Raw genomic sequence first — 13344 nt, 5'->3', positions numbered from 1 at the left:
ATAGGGGAAATCTGTCTGCAAATGTCACCATGGAGATGGGTACCACCAGACTCACGCAGGATCTAGTAGCCCCAATTGCACATATAGCCGCTAACTTGTTGCCCAAAGGAACAGCCCATCTATGTTATGGACCAGTAATTGCCACTGAAGCCACACTCGACTACAAAGTGGGATCACATCACTGGTGGGATAGTGTGGACATGAGTAAAGACATGTCTTTTGGCCATAGCATAGGAGATGCTTTCTCATTCTCCAATTTTCTCAATGCAAACACAATGAAAACGTTTGGGGGAAAACAAGGGTGTGGTCTCGTCAATCCATTGAAAATAGAGGGTGGCAGGATATCCACAGCAGGATAGCCACAGTGAAATGTTATAATAACAATATATATGCAATGACCTTCGAAGGAGATTGTTGCATTGTGTGTCATTCTGAAAACTTGGCTTCGAATGGTTTACCACGCTTCCTGCATTCTATCACCATAGTCAAGATACTAGCTAGATAGCTATCAGAGGAGGGATTGTATGCTTATTCCTTTTTTATGTGTCGATATGTTTTTAAGTTATGGGTTATGGGCTCAAGTGTGATCTTAAATGTCTGCGCATTAGAGTTGACCTAGTGGATCTAGTAAATAGCGAATTCCCGGTAAGTTATCAGGATACTCATTGTGAATATAATATAATTGGTTATTTACAACACGCTCAATAACCTCTCCAGAGGTTTCTACCCGCAGACCCGGGGATCGAACCTGTCTTGCTCCGTGTCGTCTTGTTTCCAAGGCGAGCGCGTTGCCCCTGAGCTATCCTCCCGAGCAATAGCCCAGAAAATGGAAATGATTTACTTATGTTTTTGGCCAGTCCATTGCTTCATAAGGCCATCTTGCCTCTTTATGTGTTGAGTGCTTGCATGGCAAATGTTAACTGTAAACGCTTCACTATTCTATCATATTTTCTCTGAAAATACTAATTGCATATGAGATACACATACATTTAGGAAATCAGACCCATTCACAAAGCTTTAAGACTCAGACTCAAAAGAAGAGGGCTGTAACAACATGCAGTAATGAACCTTTAGCACTGCAGGGCCAGGGCAATGCCAGGAAGAGGTTACCAGAAGCCTGATTTAATGATCCTGAGAGAAGCACACGCCATTGAGAAGGACTTAGGGGCCCTAATCCTGGACAGAACGACCCGTTAAGAAGGGTTTAGGGCCCCTGATGGCTACATTTATAATCACCCATTATAAAAGAGTGGATAAATCGGGTGGAAAAAGAGGCCTGTGGCTTCCCTGACGAGTGTGGTTGCCATGGCAACCCGCTCATAGGAAAGCGATGCGAAGAGGGAGTGGCGGTTTGTGGCCAAGCCATGGCCAATGGACCTGGATGGTCTTCTGGGCATCTGTGGAGTGGAGAGACAGCTGTGAAGTAGGCAGTCGGGGGAAAAAGGTGGTGCAGCAGCGGGAGACACAGAGTGCCGTAGGGGAGAGGCAGGGAGTAGGGGAATTAACCAGGGCAGTGAGCGTGGGACTAGCGAGGCACAGGAAGGGAGCGCAAGGGAAAGAGGAGGCAGGGCAGGAGAGGACATGTGGTAAGAGAAGGAGAGGGATAGAAGACCTTTAAAAAGGATTCCGAGCACATAACAGCAGATAGTACCTGGAGTTTGCGATGCATTCTGCTTCCTAAAGGTGTGCCTATCAGTGTTAATGGCCTGCTTCTGGGATACGAGGCCACACCAACATTACTACCAGCTGTCAAAAGCCAGATGGCCATTATACTATATTAAAGCAAACAAACGGATTGGTTACTGGAGATATGAAATACTTCTTAACGCTGGCATTGCTCTGGGCGACACTTCAGGCTATTGTTACTCTTCATGCCAACCATTACAGATGGGGGAAAGACCATATGTGAAGCCTGAACTGCTAGGTCACATCCCTTCTGCACGAGACCACATGCATCCCCAAACATGTTTCATCCTTGTTGGACGTCATCAGTGAGGAGTAGCTCGGGTCTCTAGGCCCAGCAGGCACAGGACCCACGTCTGGGCATACCCGTCTCACTCAGTCTGACTGGAGCAAAACAAAAGGAGTGAAGGATGGAAGGTTTTGAATGCGTTTTAACCTCTGTCATTGCACCAGGCAACCCTCCAGACCATAGTTCTTCAGCTCAACGAACCTTTATAGAAAGGGGAAAGATCATATGCAAATCAGGCTCTGTCCCACCCCTAAAGGGGGCAGTCCAGCCCGAACTGGTAGGTCACAATACTTCCACACGAGACCTCAAGCATCCCCAGGTATGGTTCAGCCTCACTGGGCATCATTAGTGAGGTGTAGCTTAGGTCTCTAGGCACAACAGGCTTAAAGCCAACATCTGGGCGTATCCGTCGCACTGGGGGTGACTAAAACATAACAAATGCCTGGTGGGTTTTGAATACTATATGAAAACCTCCTGGCTGTGTCAGCGGTGACCAGGCCACCGTTGGTTGCATTACCCAATCTTGTACATGCATGCATACAATGGGTCATACTGTGTAATGCGTGTGATGGGCTGCTGTGGCCGAGGCACACAAAAGTAGTGTGGCAGGAGAATACAGTTGTTGGGTGAAACAAAATGGAGAATGAAACAATCAAAAATGGCTGTTCAATGATAGCGGGGATATTCTGGGAGCCAGGGGCTGGATTCAGGAGCAGTGGAGTAACTTTTGCTGAAAATGTTGGGGTGGGCGGGCATGAAATCTAAAGGCCCCTGCCCCATGAGGGGGGAAAATATGGTGTGCACCCTTGTCCCCCCCCCTAAAATTACACCCATGTTCAGGATTAGAAAACACCAGACCATTGCTGGAAGCAGGTTTGCGCAGAGATTTGCAGCCCATTGCGGCTGCATCGTTGACAAAGGCAAGACCGGCGTCCCAGGGCATGTGCTGTGCTTTGACTCAAGCATTGTTACCCACAGAATGTTCTTTTTTTATGTAGTGCAGGAACAATACATATTAAACAGTTTTGTTTTGCATTTTTGCGCCATGATTCAGTAAACCACATGAAATACTTATTTCTTGGCCGTAAAAAAAAATCTGCTTCTAAGCAGTGCTGCCTTAGAACATGACACTGCTTTGAAAAGCATTTCGGGAGCAAATCGCTGCGTGATACTCAGGGAACATTTGCATAGCTCACCTGCTGCTCGGCACCCATATACTGGGCTGGAAGGCCTTGATAAATGCTGGGAAGCTGCTGGCTGGTATTTTAATGATCTTGGAGGTTGCTTTACATCCTCTCTCTCTGTACTTTAGTTTTTTTTTTTAAAGCATTCTATATTTGCATCACCCTTACCATTCTTTTGTCGCGCCTCTTCTCATCTTCACAGTCTCAAATCATACAAGCGGCACAAGGGGTTGCAAGATGGTGTGCAACAACACTTAAAGTGGGCTGTGACTGTGTCACAGCAACCCAGGGCAGAGGATACAGGGATATCAACGAGAGAATGTCAAAAGTTACAAAGAAAAACAAATCAAAACCCAAACTGAGAATTGAACACAACATAAGAGTAAAACGTCTAAAGAATAATTAACAAGATAAAATCGAAAAACCAGCACGCAAACAATATAGAGAACCTGAAGCAAAGTACACAGTAACAATGACGAATAGCAGCAAACACCTGAAAACCCGTACCCAAACAATACAGAGAACCCAAAGCAAAGCACACAGTAACAATGATGAATAGCAACAAACGCCTTAAAACCAGCACCCAAACAATATAGAGAACCCAAAGCAAAGCACACAGTATCAATAACGAATAGCAGCAAAATGCCAGCACCCAAACACTACAGAGAATCCAAAGCAAAGCATACAGTATCAATGAGGAATAGCAGCAAAACACCTGAAAATCAGCACCCAAACAATATAGAGGACCCGAAACAAAGTACACAGTATCAATGACAAATAGCAGCAAACACCTGAAAACCAACACCCAAACAATATAGAGAGCCCAAAACAAAGCACACAGTATCAATGCCGAATAGCAGCAAAACGCCAGCACCCAAACACTACAGAGAGCCGAAGCAAAGCATACAGTATCAATGAGGAATAGCAGCAAAACACCTGAAAACCAGCGCCCAAACAATATAGAGGATCCGAAACAAAGCACACAGTATCAATGACGAATAGCAGCAAAACAGCAGTACCTAAACACTATAGCGAGCCTGAAGTAAAGCACACAGTATCAATGATGAATAGCAGCAAAACAGCAGTACCCAAACACTATAGCAAGCCTGAAGCAAAGCACACAATATCAATGACGAATAGCAGCAAAACAGCAGTACCCAAACACTATAGAGAGCCCAAGCAAAGCACACAGTATCAATGATGAATAGCAGCAAAACACCAGTACCCAAACACTATAGAGAACCAGAAGCAAAGCACTCAGTATCAATGATGAATAGCAGCAACACACCAGTACCCAAACACTATCGAGAACCAGAAGCAAAGCACCCAGTATCAATGATGAATAGCAGCAAAACATCTGAAAAACAGCACCCAAACAATATAGAGAACATGAAGCAAAGCATGCAGTATCAATGACGAATAGCAGCAACACACCTGAAAACTAGCACCCAAACACTATAGAGAACCCGAATCAAAGCATACAGTATCAATGACGAATAGCAGCAAGACACTAGTACCCAAACACTATAAAGAACTAGAAGCAAAACACACAGTATCAATGACGAATAGCAGAAAAATACCAGCACCCAAACACTATAGAGAGCCCGAAGCAAAGCACACAGTATCAATGACGAATAGCAGCAACACACCTGAAAACCAGCACCAGCACCAAAACACTATAGAGAACCTGAAGCAAAGCATACAGTATCAATGACGATAGCAGCAAAACACCTGAAAACCAGCACCCAAACAATATAGAGAACCCGAAGCAAAGCACACAGTATCAATGACGAATAGCAGCAAAACACCAGAAGCCAAGCACTATAGCGAGCCTGAAATAAAGCACACAGTAACAATGACAAATAGCAGAAAAACACAAGCACCCAAACACTATACAGAGCCTGAAGCAAAGCACACAGTATCAATAACGAATAGCAGCAAAACACCAGCACCTAAACACTATAGCGAGCCTGAAGTAAAGCACAGAGTATTAATGAAGAATAGCAGCTAAACACCAGCAGCCAGACACTATAGAGAGCCTGAAGCAAAGCCCACAGTAACAATGACAAAAAGCACGAGCACCTATACAATATAGAGAGCCTGAAGAAAAGCACACACTATTAATGCTGAATACCAGCAAACACCATCACCCAAACACTATAGAGATCCCAAAGCAAAGTACACAGTATCAATGACGAATAGTAGCAAAACACCTGAAAACCCACACCCAAACACTATAGAGAACCCGAAGCAAAGCACACAGGTACAATGACGAATAGCAGCAAAACACCTGAAAACCAGCACCCAAACAATAAAGAGAACCCGAAGCAAAGCACACATTATCAATGACGAATAGCAGCAAAACACCAGCAGCCAAGCACTATAGCGAGCCTGAAATAAAGCACACAGTAACAATGACAAATAGCAGCAAAACACGAACACCCAAACACTATAAAGAGCTTGAAGCAAAGCACACAGTATCAATGAGGAATAGCAGCAAAACACCTGAAAACCAGCACCAAACAATATAGAGAACACAAAGCAAAGCACACAGGGCCTCATCACGAGTTTGGCGGTAACCCTTAAATGCGGCGGTAGCGCTATTACCGCTGCATTTAAGGGTCCACCAAATCACAGGTTTAGCAGATTTCCTCCCAGCTCTTAGCTGGGGGGAAATCTGCCAAAATGTCGTGCTCTTACCGCCGGCAGGAAATCCACCGGCGGTAAGAGCGTGAAAATTCCCCATTGAGCCCAATGGGGAATGGGGAGTTCCCGAATGGGCTCAGTGGGGGATGGGCAATACCCGTTCCGCCCAACCCGTGATCCGGCGCTATTAGTGCCGGGGGGTTTGGCGTTAGGGCTATTAATGCTGGCGCTAATAGCGCCGGCGTTACCGCCCAACTCGTGATGAGGCCCACAGTGTCAATGACCAATAGCAGAAAAACACCAGCACCCAAACACTATAGAAAACTTGAAGCAAAGCACACAGTATCATTGTCGAATAGCAGAAAAGCATCTGAAAAACAGCACCCAAACACTATAGAGAACCCGAAGCAAAGCACGGAGTATCAATGGTGAATAGCAGTAAAATACCCGAAAGCTAGTGTTGAGACTACACTGGCAACCAGAATAAAAAGTAACTTTTATGAAGTGCCAGGATAACACCCAAATTCAAAGAGTGAACTCACAGAGACAGAGCCCAGTGCACAAATAAAAGATATTCGAAATAAGTTATAACACAATGCAACAATTGCCAGAATCGATACATGATAACCAAAAAAATAAGGTTCCTTGTCTCACATCTGTGCATGGTAATGGCAATGGTAGTGTTTATTTATTAAGCACCTATAACACAGGCAAGTGTTTCAAAGCACCCAAGGAGGGTGGGAACAAGGGGAAAAACAAACAGTTGCTCAGAGTCCTTGAAATTCCGAGACGATAATAGTCTGCACAAGCAGAATACGTGAATATAATACAGTTAACAATTGAGATACAGCAAATAGGCCTGATGGCGATTCTGCAATTTTACCAAGTGCACATTAAAGGGTGAAGACAAGGAAGAACAGACAGACCATCTTCAGGCAAAGGTGCATTTGGATCGTGCAAGTGCACTGATGGACACAGGAGGGGGAGTTCCATGTGCACTCAGTCGGTGGAGACTGGGGTAAGTGCAGAGAGACACTCTCTTGGGTTTATTCTCAAGTGCATTGAGGAAGGGTGGGGTGCAGGGCAATGAGGCAAGTGCATAGAGGACAGGCAGGGGTGCCCGGGACCTGCAAGACTCTGAGGTACATAAGATGGCAAGTCGGCAAGTTGTAGGGAAGAGGAGGGAGAGATGAAAAGGGCAGAGAGCTAGGTTAGTAAGGTAGAGGGAGAGAAAAGGATGAGGAGAAGCAGAAGGTCTGTTTCCGGAACTTAAGAAGATCAGGCTCCCTGGCAGGGAGACTGTTCCAGAGGGAGGCTCCTTCTGAGGATAAGTATCTCCCCCCAAAGCTCTGCTTGGAGAAACAGCTCACTCGCAGAAGGTTGGAGGTAGACGAGTGGAGGACTCGTGAGGAACAGCATTTAGGTAGGCAACGTTGCAGGTAGGTAGGTCCAAGGCCCCAGAATGCGTTATGGACAATTCAGAGGGTCTTGAACTTGATCCTTACAGCCATGGGGAGCCAGTGAAGGGATTTCAGCCCCGGAGAGATGTAGTCCCTGCACTTGAGGCCAAAGATAAGTCTTGTGGTTCTGTTGTGGATGAATTGCAGAGGGCGCAGGGCCAAAGCAGGGAGGTGAGGAAGAGGCTGTTGCAATAGTCGAACCAGGTCTCGGGAGACAGTGAACCACTGGGGGAAAGTGAGAAAAGGTAGCGTGCCTCTGAGGAGGTATAACCGATAGATTTTTTTTAGATGTTTGAAATGTGAGAGGAGAAGGAGAGAGTGGAGTAGAAGATGACCCCAAGGTTTTTGGCCTCACAGGTGGGTGCAGGCACAGGGCCAGGGGAGGCAGGCCAGAGTGAAAGTGGGAAAGCAGGGCCAAAGTAAATCTTTAACCTTAGCTCGGAACGACCAGAATGAAGTCTCCGCTCTAATAGTCAAGGGTAGGGCATTCCATGATTTGGCCGCTAGCACAGGGAAGCTGGACCCTCCAGCAGTTTTCAGTTTAAACCGAGGGACGCAAAGCTGGTGTAGGTATGGGGATCTAGTTGGTCGAGAGGAGTTCTGTCTGGTGAATTTGTTGGATAGGTATCGAGGGGCTGTCTGATGAAAGCATTTGTGAGTGATGACAAGTGCTCGTAGTTTGATTCTCTTACAGATAGGTAGCCAGTAGACTTCCTTCCTGGCCGAGGAAATGTGGGCCTTACATGGGAGGTTGAGGGCGCATTTGAGTGTGTTGTTTTGTAGTATCTGAAGTCTATTTAAGTTGTGGTTGGTGGTGCCTAGGAAGAGTGTGTTACAATAGTCTAGTTTGGATAAAATGAGTGCCCTGGCTAGTATAAGGCGGCTGTTGGTAGATAAGAATGTTTTGCAGGCATTGATGAGTTTGTTGGAGTAGGCTGTGGAGGAGATAGTGGCATTGATTTGTTTTTTGAGGGAAAGGGTTGAGTCCAGATACACTCCCAATGTTTTGACTTCTTTAGATACTTTTATAGTGTTACCATCAATGACGAAGGATTGGTATCTGGGGTCAAGTTTATTAAGATGGGCCTGTGACCCAACTATCAGCAGTTCTGTCTTGTCATTGATTAAGCAGAGGCTATGGGTGGCCGTCCATGCTTGAATTTCAAGGTAAATCTAATTTAGTTTAGCAACATCTTCCTCAAACCTTCCCGTGAGCGCAATGAGGACGTGGATGTCATTGGCATAGATAGTATAGGTAACTCCCAGGTTATCAAGGCGGTCGAAGAGGAGCTTGGTGAAGATTTAAAGTGTGGGAAAAATACACTAGCCTTTGGGAACTCGACAATGGATCGGTGCGGGATCAGCTGCAGCGCCACCTGAGGGGGAGAAGACTCTTGTTGTTCTAACCGAAAGGAAGGACCGGATCCAAATGGTGGCAACCTGAGAGAATGCGGCAGCCGAGGAGAGGTGTTTAGTGAGTATTTGGTGGTCGACTACGTCGAAGGCAGCAGACAGGTCTAACAAGAGCAAGATGGCCAGATTGCCCTTGTCTTTGGATTCATACATTTGGATTTTTAGATCCAGGAGGGCTGTTTCAGTCCCATGCCTGGGTCTAAAGCCAGATTGTCGCAGGCCATGGAGGTGGTTGACTTCCAAATGTTTTTGTATTTGGAGGTATGCTACTCTGTCTATTATTTTAAGGAGAAAGGGGACAGTGGTGATGGGCCTATAGTTCGTCGGGGTGTTAGAGCCAAGGTTGGATTTTTTAAGTAGCGGTAGGACCCAGGCCTCTTTGAGGTTGTGTTGGACTACAGAGCTTTCTAACGATGAGTTGATCAGGGTGGTGATAAAGGGGGCTAGGTCTTTGACTCTGTCCTTAATGACTGATGCAGGGCATAAGTCTCCTAGACAGTTGGATGGTTTTAGGCTGGCAATTATATTGGTTACTACATCCTCTGTAACTGGGGAGAAATGGAAGAGGGGGCAGTCGGGGTGGGATGCACTGGATAGCTTGGACCAAGCACGTACCGTAGAGATCAAGGGGTCCATGATCTTGCCATCGTCTTTAAGAGTGGCGAATATCAAATTAGGGAGGGACAGCGTGGTGGCCGCAAATCATTCGGCTTGTATTTGCACGTCGTGTTCTGATGTTTCACCCCAGTATTTAGCAAAGTGTGCCTGCGCCGTATATAAGTACAGCAGAAAATTGCGCCGCAGCCAGACCGCCTGTATCATAGTTTTCACACATTTTAAGCCAGCTAATCCTTACCGCACCCCCTCCCCATACAAACCCCGTGGACAAACTCTGTATCTTAACAAAGAATTTACGACCAGGCCATATCGGAATATTACTAAACAGGTATATTAGTTTCGGCACTACTACCATCTTTAACAGGGCTATTCAGCTATATATGGATAGCGGCAGTTTCTTCCACATGTTCAATTTACATTCCAACTGGATTAAGTATAGTTCGTAATTATTAGTGTTTAGGGTCCGTTTGTCAGTAGCCAAAATTATAGCTAGGTATCGTGCCGATGTAGGGGACCAGTGAAATTGGGAGGTGGCATTGGATTGTGTTGTGGACGTGGTCAGGGGATTATTTCCGATTTAGTTTGGTTTATTTTATACCCTGAGTATTTAGCAAATTCAGTTATTTCTTGTATGACTGGGGTCAAGTTGGTCTCTGGATTACTAATATATAGCATTGTATCGTCTACATAGAGCGAAATGAATTGTGGGGCGCATCTGATGCGGATCCCTCTCCATGAATGTTTGTATCTAAGTCTCGCCGCCATGCCCTCTATTGTGAGTGCGAAAATCAGAGGAGACAGTGGGCAGCCCTGCCTCGTACCTCTATGGAGCCTGAACCCAGCTGACTGGACCCTATTCGTTTGGATCTTGGCCATGGGGTCTCTGTATAACAGCTTTATAAAGCTAATGAATCCCGGGTCAAATCCCATTTTATGCAATATGGTATACATAAAGTTCCATGAGACCGAATTGAACGCTTTTTCAGCGTCTAGTGCCACTGCCACCATTTTAGCTTTGAGGGTCTAATTGGGAGGTTATAGCAAAGAATCTACATAGGTTTAGTGCTGTGGAGTGGGCGGGGATGAAGCTAGACTGGTCGGGGTGTACTAATGTATTCACATAGTGGAGTAGTCGTTGGCTATTGCTTTGGCATATGTTTTAGTGTCTACGTTAATTAAGGAAAGAGGGCGGTATGAGGAAGGTTCATGAGGGGGCTTATGTGGTTTTAGCAAGACTGTGATTATGGCCTCCCTCATGGTTTCAGGTAGTATTTTGATCCCCAAGGATTCTTCTCAGACCTCTAGAAGCCTTGACGAGAGTTCTGTGTGATATGTTTTGTATAGATCAGCTGGGATTCCGTCTGATCCAGGCGCTCTGCCCTCCCTCAGGTCCTTGACAGCCTGATCAATCTCTTCTATCACTATGGGGAGATTGAGGGCTTCCCTCTCGGCCGGTTCCAGTCGGGGCAAGGGGAAGGAGTCTAAGTACTCCTGGAACTCGTCCATCAAGACCTTGTCCGCATTAGAGTACAGCCCAGTGTAGAAATCCAGGAACACATCACTCCCCCCTCGGGCATCTGTGTGGGTTTTACCGGCTTGGTCTGTGATACTACTAATGTGCGTAATCCCTGGCTCAGCTTTGATAAGGTTAGCTAGTGTTTTACTCTCCTTGTTTCCTTCACCATATCGTCTTGCTCTGACTGACTGTGCCATATAAAAGATCTCCCTCTCCGCAAGAGCCCTGAAACCCGAAAGTTGTACCTGCAGGGGGGCTAGTGTATCTGGCCCTGGCGATTGTGCGTGTGCATCCTCCAGCTCCTTCAGTAGATTCTCGGTTTGGGTTAGGTCTTTCCTAATTTTTCGGACAGCGCCATGTACCTGCGATATTAGATGTCCCCTCAGCCACACCTTGAGGGCTTCCCATACCATGGAGACCAACCCCACTGTACCCATGTTACGCTAAAAAAAACTACAATGTCTGCCCGTACTGGTTCTATCACCTCTTCGTCCCTCAGCAATTCTGGTGGCATGCGCCAGATAGGCAGAGATCGGTCCAGGCCCGCCAGCTGTAGATCTAATATGATCAGAGAGTGATCCGATAGGGTACGTGGTAATAGTACACATTCTCCTATCTGGGGGATGAGGTCCGTGGAGCACAGCCAGTAGTTAATACGGGAGCTGGATGCGTGTATGTATGAGTGGAAGGTGTATTCCTGCTGGAGTGGGTGCAACTCTCTCCACGCGTCAGCCAGAGGTATAGTAGCCATGGCTTGATGGAGGGTCAATGCGGATTTGGTAGTGTTTCTGTGGCTTTGGGACAGTCTTTTAAGGGATTCAATATTGTATTGAAGTCACCTCCCCAGATTATCCTCGTCTCACCTATTGGGGAGATCAGTGCCAATATCTGTAGATAAAATTCAGGAAAATCTATATTCAGCCCATATGTGTTTATAAGATCCAGTCCTCCCACCTATTGAACACCACACAATAGCATACCTTCCTTCAGTCTCTACTTTGAAGCTTGCCATTTGGAAACCAATACGTCGATGTATCACCATCAGTACTCCTATGGTCTGTGTGGAGTAGTCAGTTGCTATCTTTTGTTGGCCCCAGTTCCGGGCAAACAATTCAGTGAGCTTGCTAGTGGCGTGCGTTTCCTGTAACAGTAGGATGTCTATCCTGTGCCTGTTTGCGTATGAGAGAATCTTCCTAGCTTTAATGGGGTTCGCTAGACCTCTGATGTTCCAGGTCAGTAGTCTAATTCCTTGGGTCATCTTGGGTGCTTACAACCTTGGTATGTCCCAACGTGTGTAGTGGTATTTTGTGCTCGAGTGGAACTATTCCCGCAATGTGTATTCGTCAGTGTTCTAGCATGAACATATAACTCCCCAACTCCCTCCAACTTACGCACACACTCGTTGTGTGCAGTCAGTCCCATTAATTTCTCCAACCTGCATTGGCAACTAGCCTTCCCCCGTTCCCACCATGCACCCTCACCATCTGCCCAACTGGACAGTGTAACCCCAATTAGAACCTGCAAAGTCTGCAACCATGGGAGGCCCTGTATAGCCACAGACACCATGAAAGATCCGGACCGTCCTGATGAGCAGTTGTGCCATCTTCAAGTGGATCCGGCCTTACCAGGCTTATGGTCTATTATAGAAAGCTGGCCCATTGTTCAAGTGTTAGTTTGCGTCAACAAGTGCGGCGGGAGTGTTGTAGCCGAAGCTTGGCCGGGAACATCATGGTGTATGGTATCGCCTTAGCTTTGAGTGCCCTTTTGACTTGATCGAACGTGTGGCCAGCCGCCTGGATGCCATTAGAGAAGTCTGAATATATATGCACTCTTGCTGAGTCATTTGTCAGCGTTCCCATTTCTCGGAAGAGACAGAGTATCAGGTCAATCCCGGTAGTTAAGTAAACGCGCGATTACCGTTTGTGAAGGGGCCCCTGGTTTGGGTGGCGGGGCGAGGGATCTGTGTGCCCACTCAATAAGGAATTGTTAGGAGAACTGGGCGTCTGGGAACATAGAATGTATAACTTCCTCCAAATACTGTTCCATTGGAATGTTAAGGGGCTTTACTGCCAGACCCACCACCCTAATATTGTTCCTACAAGATCTTTATTCCAAGTCATCGCACTTTACCTTCATACACTTCTTAATATCTTCAATGTCTTTACTGTGCAAAGTAGATGCATCTTCTAGTCTCTGCTTCAGAGACCCTAGTGTTCACTTTTTGAAGGTCCGTCTTGATTGAATCAATGTTGCTGATGATGTCGTCCAGTCTACTGTTCACTGCTGCAAATCCGGCCTGGAGGGCTGTCATATAGGGGTCAGAGCCATCTCCCCCTGATGCAGCTTCATTTGTGGAGCCCTGTCTCTCGTGTGTCCCTCCTTCCTGCGGCGTGTTAGGGCTGGTAAAGACATCCATTGGGCCCTTTCTGTTCGCTTTATTACCCCTTCCCATGACCCAATTTGACAGTGTTTCTCTTATAGTATCGTATGTGTTGTTTATGGCCAAGTAGGGGTGTATTGTTCGTATGTGGTTTG

Source organism: Ambystoma mexicanum, chromosome 5q, assembly GCF_040938575.1.
Source record: "Ambystoma mexicanum isolate Mex_15411 chromosome 5q, UKY_AmexF1_1, whole genome shotgun sequence".
NCBI classification, from domain to species: domain Eukaryota; kingdom Metazoa; phylum Chordata; class Amphibia; order Caudata; family Ambystomatidae; genus Ambystoma; species Ambystoma mexicanum.
The sequence above is the reverse complement of the archived record's forward strand: the minus strand, read 5'-3'. Positions refer to the sequence as shown.